We start from the raw sequence: 18,586 nt of genomic DNA on the forward strand, positions 1-18,586 counted from the left end.
ACTATTGTAGAGTCTGATCCCCATGCTAGGAGACATTGGGGGAAATGAAGAAAGTTAACATAGCTCTGCCCTCAAGAGTTTATAATTCCAGTAGTATACTAAATGCTAAGCTATGCTGTACAGTATTATAAGAGGTTAGAGAAGAGAGAAATAAATGTGGGGCAAGACAATCACTGAAGGCTTCTTAAAAGAGGTGGTACTTATGTCTGAACTAAAGAAGAGCCTGTATGACTTGTAGAATTTCTCAGCATATTGGTGAGGTTAACAATAATGATAAATATTTTATGATTTAATTTTGATAAATTAAAGAATAATGATAATCTCTTCCCAGCCAAGAAAATGAGTCTTTCTTCATAAACTTAGACCCTGAAGATGTTTGAAAACTAAAAGAACGTGACAAGGAACTTAATGAACATTAGGCACCAGGCTGAACTACTTGATAGCACTTTTTCTATCCCTTTCCTACCTGGTTTACATTACCTCGTTTCTCAGAAAGCTCTTGGGACATCACTACAGAAAAACACTTAATTCTCTTAGCTTGTGATGCAGGATCAGAAAAAAAAAAAATGTTACCTTAAAGGGTGAAATAAGTGACTGGAAAATAAAATACAATTCTAGCAAACATTTTAGAGTGTTTACTCCTCAGAGTACTAGGCTGGGTTGAAAGGAGGAAGCATAGAGGCATATAAACATGACATATCCCCTGCCCTCAAAGGGGCTTGTGGTCTGGTAGAGATAATCATCTATACATAAGACAAAGTATATAGGATCAGATGGAAGGCAAAGGCAGCTCTGAAAGATGTGAACCGAAATCCCTATGATATGGTGTGGAAGGGTCACTTGTGAACACTGTTCCAGTGACAGAGTTCAGCCAGTACTAATTGGCATGCCATGTAAAATTGCAATGGGCTTATCAGTTAAAGAAAATGATTTACAAGCTGTACTCTGCGTTTTGAACTCAAGCATTTATTTCTAAATCGAGTGCAGTTTGAAGAAAAATGTAAATGAAGAGCTTCTTTTATTTTAAAACTTAATTTGGGGTGATGTCATTATACAAAGCATCAGAAATAGTCTTGAAAATGAAGAAAAAATTCTTCATAACTCACATTTTACAACTCTAATATTTCAAGCAAAGAGTTGGATGAAAGTAAGAAAGAAAGCGAAATTCAGTAGCTTTTTGGCTGGAAAAGTTTGGCACTCTTCCATGACTTGCTTGCTGCAAGAGCCAGAATTTGATTCAGGGAGCTGAAAGCTTCTCCATGCTGCTCCTGTGGCCCAGAGATTCTGGCTTTGGACAGCACCATCTGGACCAGTGTGAACGACAAAGTCAAACCTCCCACGTGCATTTGACTGACTGGGCAAATCAACTTCAGAGCAAGGACACAGGCTGCCTCTCAGGCTCCATCAGCTTTCTTCCTTGGTGGTGTGGATAGCTCCAAGGTGCCACTGCCATCATGAAGAGAGTAAGGCAGCTTTTCCTGTTGCCGTATATTGCAAATCATCCAATTGTGAGTTGCTACTTATCCCCTTTTTTGGCAGCTGTAGTTACTCAGCTTCCTGTATCATCCTCTCTTCTGTGAATCAAAGAGCTTTCCTCACATATAAATCCTATCAAGTGTCTTCTTTGGCAATCCCTCATTAGAGGAGTTTTTTTCCTGATTGTTTTATAAATGGGTGTGAATGTGGCTAGTGAGGCTGAGCTGAGCCCCACAGACTGTACTATATCCCAAATCTTGTTTAGGATTTTAGTCTGTCAGTTATTTTAGTCATGCCTGCTTTTCTCTTTCACTACTCTTGACAAAAGTTAAAGTTCTGAGATCACTGCAATAGATTTTGAAACCAAATGAAGAGCTCATAAAGCCTATACAGTAATCTATGCTTCCATGCTCCATGTCTCCAAGAAAATCTAAATACCATCTCTAATGCCACTCTTGTTTTGTTTTGATTTGGCCCAAGTGATTTTCCACCTAAAATCAAGCTGAGAGAGGAAGACACTCTTGATTCTTCTGCCTGTCTAGTACAATGGATATCTGCTGATGTTTTCTTTTTCTTTCTTTCTTTCTTTCTTTCTTTCTTTCTTTCTTTCTTTCTTTCTTTCTTTCTTTCTTTCTTTCTTTCTTTCTTTTCTTTCTTTCTTTCTTTCTTTCTTTCTTTCTTTCTTTCTTTCTTTCTTTCTTTCTTTCCTTCTTCTAAATTGAAGTGTAGTTGATTTACGATGTTGTGTTGCTAATGTTTTCTTGTGCAATACAAATAACATTTTCCCTTTTTAACTACCCCCCCATCTTAATAGGCAAAAGAAGATCTATTCCCAAACAAAGTTGGTGCTGTTGATCAAAAGTGACAATAGCATGCAACCTGCCAATTTGAATCCATTTCCAAAATACCTGTGCAAATTTTTTTATACCTTGATATTTCAAATGTAGACTAGTCCAGCTAGTTCACAGGTTCCCCAAATGAGCTATATGTAAGCATTTTGAAGTCCTTGAATTGTCAGCGTTTAGGCCAGAGAAAGCTCTAAGAGACTTTCTGCCCTCAGTTTATAAAACTGAATTTTAAAAATAAAACAAAAAGGCTGCCAGCTGGGTTTCTTGCTGAGCTGACTTTGCAAAAATTTGAGATTATATTTTTAACCCTAATGAGCTCTTTGTCCCAGATTGGGCAAGAATGCTCTAGTGAGTACATATGTGGCTTTAGTAAATAACCATGAAAATTTAGGGATAATGCCAGGTAAAATCACTTTATAAGAATGAAGTTAATTGTTAGTCTGAATCAATACACAGGAGAAGATAACCCACTCTGAGTACAGATTTATAAGTAGGTTACATGCATGGGAATGTCAGAAGCTAAACAATGTCACTAGTCCAGGATATGCCTTCAGGATTAGAATAGAACTAAAGATAGCTATAATCTAATCAACTGCACTGTAATTTCTCTAAAGAATGTGCCTATACTATATGGTACTTTACTGTATGGAGTCTATAAAAAGGAGAATTGGACAGAAAAAATTGCTTGTGTTAACTAACTCTGTCCAGGAAAGAAAGGCACAATATATTGCAATAATGATAATGATAATGATGGAATCATTAACATTATCATTTACTGATGCTTAGGTGATGTAATATATGTGAAGCATGTAGAACAGTGCCTGGCACAAGTACCTATCACTAAGTGTAAGCTATAATTATTATGAAGCTGTAATAGTACAATAAAACACTCTACAAAATAATTTACAAACTTTAGTTTAAAATCTGCAGCCAGCCCACAACCTTAAGTGTTTTTACCAACCTTCAACCCTACTCCCTCCACACACCCAAATACCTTTAAAAGCTGGTCTTCCGCCATCCATCTAACTGCACAAGCCAGGACTAGGCACAATCCTGAACACCACCTTCTCCTTCATTCTTCAAATCTCATCCTTCAAGAAGGTTTATTGATTTTATTTCACTTTGTTAATATATCTGTCACTAACTTCTCTGTACCTCCAGGGTCACCACCATGGTCCAAGCCATCATTTTCTCCTTCCTAGACTATTGCAAATAGCTTCCTAACTGGTCTCCTTGTGTACCAGGGGTACCAGTTGTGTATCCCTTTCTGCTATTTAAGCAGATTCTCCATAAAGTAGTCAGAGTGATCTCTTCAAAACCCAAATCTGATCACTGACATTCTCTTTACTGGCTTTCTATTGTTCTTACACTATTACTAACCAAATCATCAACTAGTCCTACAAGGTCATGCTTAGTCTGTCCCCTGCTTACCTCTCCAACTGGAAACTATACTACTACCACTCTTCCTCCATATGCTTCAGCTACATCGCTTTCTTTCAGTTCATAAAAATGTGTTTAAAGTGAGGACTTGATCTGGAAAGTCGGGGAAGTCCTCCCAGAGAAAATGAGGTTTGAGCTGAGGAGCTGGAGGATAAGTGTTAAGTTAATGGCGGAGCCTGGTCGGGTGGTGGTGTGGGGAAGAGGGAGAAGTAATTTGGAGAAAAGGAGACCATTCCAGGAGAAGGGAACAAGTGGCATGAGCAAAAGACCTGGAGAGGAAATGAGCTTGGTATGTTCTAGAAAAGAGTGTAGCTTAAGGGTAATGATCAAGAAGGAAAATAACACGAGTTGAAGCCAGACAAGGGGTGGGGGTCAAAGTGTGTTGAGGCTGTAGCCTACCATAAGGAATTTGCAAATGATAATAAACAAATGAGCTAAATGATTAGACCTTCATTTTTGTAAACTACAATTTGGTTCTTACTTCAAATTTTAAAACATGAGTTTCACCCTTGTTTTAGCCAAATATAAGTGTGTGTTCTTCACTAAGTCATCAATGAAGTCTGTTGGACCTGGCTTGGGTCTTCCCTGGTGGCGCAGTGGTTGAGAGTCCACCTGCCGATGCAGTGGGCACGGGTTCGTGCCCCGGTCCGGGAGGATCCCACATGCCGCGGAGCGGCTGGGCCTGTGAGCCATGGCCACTGTTGGACCTGACTTGGTAGCCAAGAGGTGCCAGGGTACAGAGAAAGGAATGCATTGCTGGTGGGGTTTCAGGTGCACTGGCACAACTGTGCAAGACAAGAACCTGGCCCACACTGTATGACACAAGCCAACTCTCTCCCTTTTGAATCCAATAACTATTACTCAACAGTTGAGAGAACAGAACCAACAAACAGCTTGCCTGGATTAACCAGTTGAAAGATGAACCTTTATATTGCTTTTGAAAAATAAAGTCGATTGGGGAACAACTTGGGGGCAAAGAGAAATAAACAAATTACATATTTGCAATTCCACCATCATGTATTTAAACATAGGGGCTGGAGAGGAATAACGTGTGGAAGGAAGGAGAGAAGGAAGAAAGGTGGGAGGGAGGGAAGAAAGGAGGGAGGAAGGAAGAGAAAAGAAAAAATAAAAACAGACTCCAAAGTTTTAAGTAAAGAGAAAAGGGCTTAAGTAAAATAGAGCATTTTGATTTGTTGCTTTTCAAGACTTTTCAGTGGAAGAAACAAGGATAAAGGAAAGTATCAAAATATTGTCTGAAAAACATCCCAGCATTTTCCGAAAAGCATTTTTCAACAAAGGCTTGAGACAATTTCCAATTATTCATATATTTTATCATCAAGAAAGGTAGCTTTGTTTTCCATATTTTAAGAATAGAAAGAAACCAAGGCACTGCATTCTTGTGTAGCATATGCAAGTCACTCTTAACAGAACACAAAATGAAACAGGTTTCTTGGTGTCTCATCTACCTTAGTTCACCATTATCATGGAAAATTCCATGAGGGCAGGGAGGATCTTATCTCATTGCCATTAGTATCTACCACAGAGCATGCCACATAGTACCCGCTCAATAAATATTTATTAAATGGCTGAGTAAACCATTCCTCCCCAGGCTCAGAAGTACCATTTGCTCTTCATTCATTGTCTGGAGTTTCTACCTATAGAGAGCAATATAGAACTTGCCAATATCAGTGTCTTAGAAACTGAATACATAGCAATTTGGCAGGTTGCATTGTCCCACTTATGTTTTAGAAAGTAACTTTCTTCTTAGACATCTGTTTGCTTAAAACTCTTGGGTTTTGTTAATGGTAGTATTTAAAGACAGTTATTTTTAGTTGACATTTTCCATTTTCACAAGGAATGAGCCTAACATGCATGGTTGCACTACTCTGTCTTTGCACTCATATAAGGGAGGCCATGGGCTCTGGCTTCTGCTGGTGAAGTAGGTGCCTGGATTAATTTGAGTTTGGCTGGTCATGCCCTTCCAAATGTCCACATTCTACCTACCCTTCACACAGCAGATTAAGAGTGATCTCACTATATTCCATGCTAAATGCTACCTTGTTTGTGTTTGAATAATAGATTTTTTTTAGCTATCAAAGTGGTATACTCTAGCATATATTATAATCTGGTAATCCTTGTGTGAAATACAGATTGTTGACCTATCATTCAGATGGTGATTCAGTATATATTGACCTCCCATCAATGTGCTGAAGGCAATGTCAGGCACTTTTATACACTTTGCCTTATTAATCCTCTCAACAACTTTGTGAATAGGTGTTGTTACTCCATTATCACAAATGAGTAAACTGAGTCTCAAGGGAGGTGTATAACTTACACATAGTCATACAAAGGGGCATTCCAAACTTCTGGAATTATTGTTGCCTTGGCAACCATATCATTCTTCTCAAATGAAGCTTGTTGTATTCATTTTATATTATGACTAAAACAATGCATATTAATGACAGAAGTATCTTAACATAGAAACAAGAAAAAGGGAAAAGGAAAAATAAGAACAAAAAGCAACCATAATAAAAACTGTTTAGAGACAACTGCTGGAAATGCCTTGCTGTATGTTTTTCAGGGATTTTTCTATGTATATTTTTAAGGAGTCAGACTTTGGGTAGTTTTTTTTTTTTTTTTTTTTTGCGGTACGCGGGCCTCTCACTGTTGTGGCCTCTCCCGTTGTGGAGCACAGGCTCCGGACACGCAGGCTCAGCGGCCATGGCTCACGGGCCCAGCCGCTCCGCGGCATGTGGGATCTTCCCGGACCGGGACACGAACCCGTGTCCCCTGCATCGGCAGGCGGACTCTCAACCACTGCGCCACCAGGGAAGCCCTTTTGGGTAGTTTTATAACACTTTTTTCTCAATTAACAATTATGATCGGGACTTCCTTGGGTGGTCCAATGGTAAAGAATCCGCCTTCCAGTGCAGGAGATGGGGGTTTGATCCCTGACTGGGCAACTAAGCCCACATACCACAACTAGAGAGAGAAAACCGCACCTGCAACTAGAGAGACACCCTTGTGCCACGACGAAGACCCAACACAGCCAAAAAAAAACCAAAAACAAACAAACAAAAAATTATGATCATATATTATTCCAATAAAAAAGACTACATCATAATTTTAATGGCTGCCTTATATTCCATCTCATGGATCTGCCATAATTTATTTAATCAATCCTCCTTTTTCTATACTTATAAGCTGTTTCCAATGTTTTGCTGTAACAAATCATGCTGCAAAGAACTTCATTACAACTCTGTTTTTACCCACATCTTTATTAATTTACTTGAAATAAATTCCTACAGTGGAATTTCTGGATCAAAAAGCATGCACATTTTGCAATTTGTTTGTTTGTTTGTTTGTTTGTTTTGATATATATTCACTGTGTCTCTTAATTTGAGCCCAGGACTAAAGCCCAAGCCAGGGGAGACATATTTAAAAGAGGAAGAAATGTTGCCATGTTTCTCTTCTGCTTTCTTATGATTATCCAAGCCTCACCTGACTTGTTATCATCCCCTAGTCATCGCTTCTTCCAGTCATTTGCAGTCTCTGCATTCGTACTTTGCCAGTAATTCGCTTAAGACAGCCAATAGGGCAGAGCTAGAATCTGACTTATGTCTCAATATTAATGATGACTGGTCACAGGTAGCCACACAACTAAGGAGGCAGATATATAATTATTAGCATTTGGTAGCTAAATGAATCTTTCTGAAATAGGAACTTCTGAGTCCAATAATTCAACTATTTAAAATTTAATTCTATTTTCTTTCCATCTCTTTAGATTTATCTTTCGATTATGATTCTTGCTTTCAGTCACTGGTCCCTAATAAATCTTTTTGAAAAATCATTAGACATTTTTCTTCTTACATTTTTTTTTCATGGGAGGAAATGTGTTTGCAGATTGTCTACAAATACTGTTCAGGTTAAATGATTTCATCCTCAATGTTGAAATGCAATTAGGACTTAAAATGGCCTCTAAGAAATGCCATATTTCAGTACCTGTGAGTAGAGGAAAACAGCCTATATTTGAAAATGAATTCATTGCTGACACATGAAAGGAGTTTATTTGATGCTTTCACATCTCCATTAAAGGCCTGGTTGGAGAACAGTATGGAGGTTCCTTAAACTAAAAATAGGGGCTTCCTTGGTGGCGCAGTGGTTGAGAGTCCACCTGCCGATGCAAGGGACACGGGTTTGTGCCCCGGTCCGGGAAGATCCCACGTGCCGTGGAGCAGCTGGGCCCGTGGGCCATGGCCGCTGAGCCTGCACGTCCAGAGCCTGTGCTCCGCAACGAGAGAGGCCACAACAGTGAGAGGCCCGCGTACTGCAAAAAATAAAAAGAACTAAAAATGGAACTACCATGCAACCCAGCAATCCCACTACTGGGCATATACCCTGGGAAAACCATAATTCAAAAAGAGTCATGTACCACAATGTTCATTGTAGTTCTATTTATAATAGCCAGGACATGGAAGCAATCTAAGTATCTGTCAACAGATGAATGGATAAAGAAGATGTGGCACATATATACAATGGAATATTACTCAGCCATAAAAAGAAATGAAATTGAGTTATTTGCAGTGAGGTAGATAGACCTAGAGTCTGTCATACAGAGTGAAGTAAGTCAGAAAGAGAAAAATAAATACCGTATTCTAACACATATATAGAGAATCTAAAAAAAAAAAAAAATGGTTCTGAAGAACCTAGGGGCAGGACAGGAATAAAGAAGCAGATGTAGAGAATGGACTTGAGGACACGGGGAGGGGGAAGGGTAAGCTGGGACGAAGTGAGAGAGGGGCATGGACTCATATATACTACCAAATGTAAAATAGATAGCTAGTGGGAAGCAGCCGCATAGCACAGGGAGATCAGCTCGGTGCTTTGTGACCACCTAGAGGGGTGGGATAGGGAGGGTAGAATGGAGACGCAAAAGAGAGGAGATATGGGGATATATGTATATGTATAGCTGATTCACTTTGTTATAAAGCAGAAATTAACACACCATTGTAAAGAAATTATACTCCAATAAAGGTGTTTAAAAAAAAAAAAAAGGTCCGATTGACTGGCGTCACAACCCTTTTTGGCCATTTCTTTTGTTAATGAGAAAGTCTCCCCTCTTTAGCACATTAATAAATGAGTGATCATCATAAAGGTCTAGACTCTAAAGCACAAACCCAGGAACACCCAGATATATTTTGATTGCTTCAGGGCAATTCTTGTTACAATAAATAATATTAAAATACTGTCTCTATAGAGAGACAAATACAAAGAAGGCTGGACTGCAGTTAAAGCCTCTATCAAGCTGGACTCACCGCTGCTGGTGTCTAACACAACAGGATGCTTAGCATCATCTGTTGCAGCAGGATTTCATGTGCATCCAGATTTCCCTATCAATAGTCTGAATAGCAACTCTTTCTCAATTAAGGTGATCTTATTTTTAAACCATGATAGTGTAAAAATAAAAATAAGCTGTATAGAATATGGAAGCAAGATTTCCAGAAAATACCCTTTGCAGCCCTTTCTCCCTCTCTGTTTCCAAAATCAAATCTTTATTTTGAATTCTGGTCACCTCCCTCCTGGGTGACTACAGTCGTCTAGCAATCCTCCCTACATCCAAATGCATTCCACTACAATAAATCCTGTAACTCAAGCGATGCCATAAATACCTAATCTCTGGTATATTACTGACATACAAAAGTGAGAAATCATAAAGGAAAGTGGAAAATTAAAACAGTCAAGGAAGATGGGAGTTGAATATTGAGGAAGAGGCATGATTTGAATGAGTAAGAGGAAATGAAATTTGTGTCTACCCTAGCACACAACAGTGTCCCATTCTACCCTGACTAGATGGCCCATATGGCCCATGCTGGGAATCTCCCTGAGAAAGATGGAGAGAAAGAGAGAGAGATTGATTTGACTGCAGTTCCCTACTAGGTTTCTAAGCCAAGACTTATTTAAGGAACAGCCTGGAGAACATCCACTTTGAAGGAACAGCTTAATACTCTGAACTTTCTCCCCACCCCTGGTCCTCTCATCCATGTCTGGGGCTCAACACTTCGGGAGGCCTCAGGCAAGTTCCTCCATCTCTGTAGCCAGTGTTCCCCCTTCAAGCTTTGCCGCAAGAGCCCATAGTGAGAAAAATTGTTAGCAAAAAATCTGAAAGCAACCTAAATGGAAAGAGCCCAGCAAATTTTCAGTGTCTCAAATGTTAGAAAAGAATGTGCACATTGACCATTCTGGTCTCTCCTTAGAGACTCCTTTCATTCAGAATTAAAGGAGGGAGGAAGAAGGAGACTGCTTAAGGAAGTTAAGCTCTGGATTTTCCTTACAGCATTCTCAGCAATGCTGTGGATGTATCTATGTATGTCTGTGTGTCTGGTTTTGTGTCTTAAGTTGAACACTTTTCTAGAAAACACAGGGTAGCAATTAAGAACCTAGAGTTTTTCATCAGATGGAAATGGGATTGAACCAAAGCTCTTCCATTTATTAGCTATATAGCTTATCAGAAACACTTAACCCCCTAAGCTTTAGTTTTCTCATCTGTGAACTGTAAATAATAGTACCTACCTCCTAGAATTACTGTGAAATCTAAATGTTGTAACCTACATAGAGTACATATGATAGTGCCTGGGCCCAAAGTCGGCAGTTAATAAATCACTGCTGTTGCTGCTGTGGCTGCTGTCATTATTATTATTCCTGTTCTTATTTTCTTAGTCACTAGACACATAAAATGTCTTTTTCCAGTCCCCTCCTACACTGTGTTGGGAGGACAGGTAATGAAATTCTCTGACTTATTAGAGGATATATGTTACAATCAACTATTGAGCTTAGTAGGGTTGCTGATTCATTGTCTCAATATTGTACATTTGGTTATGTTCTATTCTAATTTCCTGGAAACAGCTCATCCCTCGCCCAGAGCACCAGCATCCTAGAATATTCATTCATCAGATGTGTCTTGAGCACCTGGTACATACTGGGTATGTGCTATGCCCTGGAGATACAATTGTAAGCAGGATGCCCATGGTGCCTATCTTTGAAGAGTTCCCAGTCTGATTTTGTTTATTAAGAGGAAGGGTGATGTGACTAGAGAGAGAGAGAGACGGATATGGTATGTTCTATGACAGAAATTAGCAGCCAATGTTAAGAAAGTAAGAGCATAGGACAGCCTAGGTGACATGTCAGGGAAGGCTTTCCAGGGTAACTGTCTCTAGATTTATGTCTTAAAGTGTATATAGAAATTATATCCAGAGAGAGGGGATATAATTTCTGTTATTCCTGACAGATCTAGCAAAATGTGCAAAGATGTAGGTTATGAAAGACCAGAGCACATAAAGAAACAGCAAGTAGATCAGTATGATTGAAGAATAGGAAAAGGATGGGGGTGGGGGGCAGGGAAGGACAGTAGGACTTGGGAGGTAAGTAGGGGTCAAATCGTGAAGGTCCTTAGGAGCCATGTTAATGAGTTTGTTTATTATTCTGAAGAAAATAGGAAGTTGTGTTGAAGTGGCTTAAGCACCCGGACATCAGGGTGGAAAACGCAGTGTTGGAGGGAAAAAATTATAAACCTGTATACCAGTAAGGAAGCTATTGCAATAACCCAGGAGAGAACAGATGAGGCCTGAAAATAATGGCAGTGGTGGTAGAGAGGAGAGAACGCATTGAGTAGAGAGTTAAGAAGTAGAATCAACAGGGTTAGATATGTCACTTCTAACCATAGCATTGTTTTAGTACAGTTAACAAATCCTTACTGAGCACTTATTCATTCTATTTATACAGAAATGAACAAAGCACCACAGTCTTGCTTCCTGATAGAGGAGATGAGACATACACAATATGCCTAAGGTATGAGAGAAGGGCAGGAGTGGAGCTACAAGCTAAGAGCTGTAGGAGTGGTGACAAAGGCAGCATCATTTCTACTTGTGATTTTTAATATTAGAGAGAAGCAAGATGGAGGAGATGTTATCTAACTTAGTTTACACAGATTAATGCATAAACCAGAATGTCAGGGTTTGAAAAAAATTTTTTTGGTTATAAAAAATATTCCAGAAGAATTAAACAATGTCTTAGTTTCTCTGATGAATAAAAATATAGTAAGGTAAGCTTTTTATTATTACCAGGAGGTTGCCAAGTGAGTATGGAACCAGAATCGGTAGAATTAACTGGATCATCTTATTAGCTGTGGTCTGAATGTTTGCATCTCTCCGAAATTCATGTATTGAAAACCTAATGGCCAAGGTGAAGGTATTAGGAGGTGGGGCCTTTGGGAGGTGGTTAGGTCATGAAGACAAAGCCCTCATGAATATGATTAGTGCTCTTATAAAAGAAGTTCCTTAGAGCTAACTTACCCATTCCACCATGTGAGGACACAACAAGAAGTCTGTGACCTGGAAGAGGATCCTCACAAGAACCCGAGCATGAGGACACCCTGATCTTAGACTTCCAGCCTCCAGAACTGGAGAAATCAATTTCTGTTGTTTATAAGCCACCCAGTCTCTGGTATTTTGTTATAGCATCCAGAACAAACTAAGACAGCTACTAACTTTAAATTTGGGGAAAGCCATCCTGAAGCAGTGAGATCTAGAGGATAAATAAGAATCACCCACACAAAGATGGAGGAAAGAGTGTTCCAGGCAGAGGAGACAGCATGACTGAAGGCCATGATGTGAGATATAGTTCAGTGTGAACTGAAAGAAATCTAACACGTGACTGGGGAGGAGAGAGTGATGGGGAGAGCGCTGAGAGATGGGACTGAACCTGAGAAGCCTTGTAAGATTTTGAACTTCACCCTCAAGGCAACTGCAATTGGCTGAAGTGTTTTAAGGATGGGTCTGACCGCATCATATTTTCACTTTAAGATTGCTCTGCCTGCAGATTGGAGGGGAATTTGAAAGGAAACAATACTGGAGGCGGGGAGACCAGACAGGAAGCTCTTGTAGTATTCCAGGCAAGAAGTGACAGTGGGTCGTGACAGAGAATATGGAGAGAAATATTTAGATAGCAGAATAGATAAAAGTTGGCAAGTGACTGAATAAGGGGTGTGGAGTGAATGTAAGATGAATCCCGTGTATTTGGCTTGAGCAACTGGGCGAATGGTGATGCTATTCACTGGTACAGGAGACACCGGAACAGAAACAGACAAACAAGATAGAAAAGATAATGGGTTCTGTTTGGAACAGGTTGCGTTTCAGTTGCTTGTGTGAAATCCAAATGTAAATGCCAAGTTGGCAGTTGAATATGTAGATCTTGGGCTCAGAGTTGAGGAATAGGCTAACAAGCTCTCTTTGAGAGATGTGGGCACACTAATTACACTTCACTTACTGCTACAGATAGTTAATATCATCCATTTTGAACTCATCTTAATTATTTTCTGTCACAGAAGATAATCTTATCTAATGCTTATTGACTGGTTTCAGTAATCAGAAAAGCCATCATGGACAAGGTGGCATTTGATCTGGACCTCTGAAAGGCAAAGATGGTGACAAAAAAGAGGGTATTCGAGGCAAAGAGGCGAGAGACAGAAAAACAACTGTTCAGGGAAGATGAGTCTTCCAAATTGACTATAGCACGAGGATGATATATGCATTCAAGTGACTGTGTGCCAGAGGAATGTAAAGTTGAATAAGGGTTGGGGTCTGCACTCCTTTAAGAAGCCATCCCTCAATCCCCGGGTTGAGTTACAAGCATGTCCTCTGTGCTTCCTGAGTACTCTCTGCTCAGTCTCGTTATTGGACTTAGCCACGTTATATTGAAAGCATTTATTTCTTGTGTCAGCCTTCTCCACTATAACAAGAATTCTTCATATTCACCATGTTATCCCCATGCCTAGCACATGCACTCGTCATGGTAAATACTCAATGAATTTTCATTGGAACGAACTGAACTGCAACCAAGGAGCTTACAGTCTAGTGGGGAAAATGTGGAAGCTAAAGCTGGAAAGAAACATATTGCAGAGAGATCTAAGTGTCAAGAGAAAGTGTTGGGATTATATTGGTAGGCAACAGGGTGTCAAGGAAAGTTTTTGAAGCTGATTTTGAAACAATCAAAGTGTGTTTTGAGAATATTGATCTAATAGCCACGTCTAGAATGCATTGGAGGAGGCAAGATGTAAGTCAAAAGGGTACATAGCACAGTCAGCTGACTCATAGTAGGTACTCAGTAGACATTAATGAAAAAATGGATAAAAGTCAGGGACAGAAAATAAGGAATAGGTGCAACTATTAGCCAAGGAATTGAATGCATGCTCAGATACCCAGTAGCTCTCTGGAATGCTTCTACCACCAACAGCATTATGTATATTTTATAGTGCTGTAGTGTGGACCTGTTATAATAGGGTTTCACTGCAGCAAGCATAAACTTTGCTCCCCACATCTCTTTTTTTAAAAAATTTCTCCCAATGAATTAATTTTAAGGAGATGATGTTATTTTACATGATTTTGTTGGGACTCAGGTCATTTAGCTGCATGATTAATACTCTACCATGAGCCTGCATGCCATCAGGCAACATACCTATACACTGAAAGTTTCAATTGAGCAAAACAGAAACAGCTTTAATAGTGATTATTGTGTGTGAAAATTTTCAGGGGTGGAAGACTGGCTATTATTGATCAAAATGGGAATCATTCTTCTGTCTTTGTTATTTTGTTGTGGAGACTCCTACACATTTGCATTTGATTATAGCTGTTGCACAGCTGTTCTGTTTTCTCATAACTTGCTCTCTCATACCAAATATCATAGACAATCAATCAGAACATCAAAGTGTCCTATTTCTAGATTCCTTCAGCCCAGAAGCCCAGTGACAATAAGCTGAGGTTTACCTCTGGATCTAATTAATGTGTGGATCCAACTGTTGTGCTATATGGGCTCAGTTTTCCTAAGTCAAGCCTGTGGATCTGTATTGCATCTAGCTGAGTTTTAAAATGCTGCAATCAAATTGGCCAGTCAAACAGAAAGAACAAATTTTATTTAAAAAAAAAAAATGAAAAAGAAGGGAATGCAATTTTCTCTTTCCTTGGGAAGTCACTGGCTTATGTAACTACTATATTTTGGTAAATGTAAGTTTTCATTATGAAGACACTGTATTTATTTGAAATCCATTTTTAAAAAATCAATGTGTCTATTCCACCTGAGGGTTATTTTATGCTGAAAACAAATAGCATTATTTTTCTAATATTGAAATAAGTGCTTCCACTGCTAAAATAAATGATTTATTTCAATAGAAGAAAATTGACATGTGTCTAAAGCACTTTTATTTCTTATGGTTTATTTTATTTCCTTTATATAATTTTATCTCTTACTTTATGAATGAAGTTAAAGTTGGATTTTTATTCTGCTTAATTCTTGTAATTTGGACAATTTCTGCCTCAAACAAGTCTTTGCTGGCTTGTATACATCTGTACTGAAAACATTAGCCTTAAGTGAGGCCACGGTGGAAAGCCACATGGGTGCCTAAGCTTTCTGTAATAAGCAGATTAGAATGTGCCCATGTGTTCAAGTCCTAAAGGTAACCAGGAAGAGAAGGCCTACTGAAAATCAGATAGAGAGATTACTTAAGAGAGCATCCAAGTCTTTTAAATTGGAGAATAAGTGAGTTTTCACTCTGTTCTATGTCCATAAGGTAAAATATACATGAATATGCTAATTTGTGCAAAAAGAAACACAGGAAGGACCAAACATAAAATAATGTGATTCATTACCTATAGGCGATATGTGGGAATGGGGTGGGCAGGATGGGGAGAAGGAAACAGAGTAGAAGACATGGGTCAGGGAGTCACTACTCTTGAGTATACTTTTTTTGGAGAGTTCTGATGTTGCAACCATGATAGTACTGCACATAATCAAAAAATTAAATAAATGAGAGATGGGGTCAAAATGGCAGAGTAGAACGTGCTCTCACTCCCTCTTGCAAGAACACCAGAATCACAACTAATTGCTGAACAATCATCAAAAGAAAAACACTGGAAATCAGCAAAAAAGATACCCCAAATCCAAAGACAAAGGAGAAGTCACAATGAGACGGTAGGAGGGGCGCAATCACAAAAAAATCAAATCCCATAACTGCTGGGTAGGTGACTCACAAACTGGAGAACACTTATACCATAGAAGTCCACCCACTGCACTGAATGTTCTGAGCCCCAAGTCAGACATCTTAACTGGGGGTCCAGCAACGGGAGAAGAAATTCCTAGATAATCAGACTTTGAAGGCTAGTGGGATTTGATTGCAGGATTTTGACAGAACTGTGGAAAACAGAGACTCCACTCTTGGAGGGCACACACAAAGTAAGGTGCTCATCGGGAAACAGGGGAAGGAGCAGTGACCACATAGAAGACTGAACCAGACTTACAGGTTAGTGTTGGAGGTTCTCCTGCAGAGGCTGGGGGTGGATGTGTCTCACTGTGAGGACAACAACACTGGCAGCAGAAGTTCTGGGAAGTACTCCTTGGCATGAGCCCTCCCAGAGTCTGTCATTAGCCCCACCAAAGAGTCCAGGTAGGCTCCAGTGTTGGGTTGCCTCAGGCCAAACAACCAACAGGGAGGGAACCCAGACCCACCCATCAGCAGTCAAGTAGATTAAGTTTTACTGAGCTCAGCCCCCCAGAAAAACAGTCAACTCTACCCATCACCAGTCCCTCCCATGAAGCCTCTTAGATAGCATCATCCACCAGAGAGCAGGCAACAGAAGCAAGAAGAACTACAATCCTGTAGCCTGTGGAACAAAAAACACATTTACAGAGAGATAGACAAGATGAAAAGGCAGAGGGCTATATACCAGATGAAGGAACAAGATAAAACCCTAGAAAAAAACCTAAATGCAGTGGAGAGAGGCAACCTTCCAGAAAAAGAATTCAGAATAATGATAGTGAAGATGATCCAGGACCTCAGAAAAAGAATGGAGGCAAAGATGGAGAATATGCAAGAAATGTTTAACAAAGACCTAGAAGAATTAAAGAACAAACAAACAGAGATGAACAATATAATAACTGAAATGAAAAATACAATAGAAGGAATCAATAGCAGAATAACTGAGGCAGACCAACAGATAACTGACCTGGAACACAGAATGCTGGAATTCAATGCTGTGGAACAGAATAAAGAAAAAAAGAATGAAAAGAAATGAAGACAGCCTAAGAGACATGTGGGACAACATTAAACATAACAACATTCGCATTGTAGGGGTCCCAGAGGGAGAAGAGAGAGAGAAAGGACCTGAAAAAATATTTCAAGAGATTATAGTCAAAAACTTCCCTAACATGGGAAAGGAAATAGCCATCCAAGTCCAGGAATTGCAGAGAGTCCCATACAGGATAAACCCATGGAGAAACATGCTGAGACACATAGTAATCAAATTGACAAAAATTAAAGACAAAGAAAAATTATTGAAAGCAGCAAGGGAAAAACAACAAATAACATACAAGGGAACTCCCATAAGAATAAAAGCTGATTTCTCAAAAGAAACTCTACAAGCCAGAAGGGAATGGCATGATATAATTAAGTGCTGAAAAGAAAGAACCAACAACCAAGATAGCTCTACCTGGCAAGGATCTCATTCAGATTTGATGGAGAAATCAAAAGCTTTACAGACAAGCAAAAGCTAAGAGAACTCAGCACCACCAAACCAACTCTACAACAAATGTTAAAGGAACTTCTCTAAGTGGGAATCACAAGACAAGAAAAGGACCTACAAAAACAAACACAAAACAATTAAGAAAATGGTCATAGGAACATACATATCGATAATTAGCTTACATGTAAACTGATTGAATGCTCCGACCAAAAGATACAGGCTTGCTGAATGGATACAAAAACAAGACCCATATATATGCTGTCTACAAGAGACCCACTTCAGACCTAGAGACACATACAGACTGAAAGTGAGGGTTGATGGAAAAAGATATTCCATGCAAATGGAAATCAAAAGAAAGCAGGAGTAGCAATACTCATATCAGATAAAATAGACTTTAAAATAAAGAATGTTACAAGAGACAAGGAAGGACACTACATAATGATCAGGGGATCAATCCAATAAGAAGATATAACAATTAAAATACATATGCACCCAACATAGGAGCACCTCAATACATAAGGCAACTGCTAACAGCTATAAAAAAGGAAATCAATAGTAACACAAAAATACTGGAGGACTTTCACACCTCATTTACACCAATGGACAGATCATCCAAAATGAAAATAAATAAGGAAACAGAAGCTTTAAATGACACAATAGACCAGATAGATTTAATTGGTATTTATAGGACATTCCATCCAAAAACAGCAGATTACACTTTCTTCTCAAGTGTGCAAGGAATATTCTCCAGGATAGATCACATCCTGGGTCACAAATCAAACCTCAGTAAATTTAAGAAAACTGAAATCATATCAAGCATCTTTTCTGACCACAACGCTATGAGATTAGAAATGAATTACAGGGAAAAAAACATAAAAAACAAAAACATGTGGAGGCTAGACACGACGTTACTAAATAACCAAGAGATCACTGAAGAAATCAAAGAGGAAATCAAAAAATACCTAGAGACAAATGATAATGAAAACACGATGATCCAAAACCTATGGGATGCAGCAAAAACAGTTCTAAGAGAGAAGTTTATACCTCTACAAGCCTACCTCAAGAAACAATAAAAATCTCGTATAAACAATCTAACCTTACACCTAAAGGAACTAGAGAAAGAAGAACAAACAAAACCCAAAGTTAGCAGAAGGAAAGAAATCATAAAGATCAGAGCAGAAATAAATGAAACAGAAACAAAGAAAACAATAGGACCAATCAATAAAACTAAAAGTTGGTTCTTTGAGAAGACAAACA

The sequence above is a fragment of the Tursiops truncatus genome, chromosome X (genome assembly GCF_011762595.2).
Source record: "Tursiops truncatus isolate mTurTru1 chromosome X, mTurTru1.mat.Y, whole genome shotgun sequence".
In the NCBI taxonomy this organism is placed as follows: Eukaryota; Metazoa; Chordata; class Mammalia; order Artiodactyla; family Delphinidae; genus Tursiops; species Tursiops truncatus.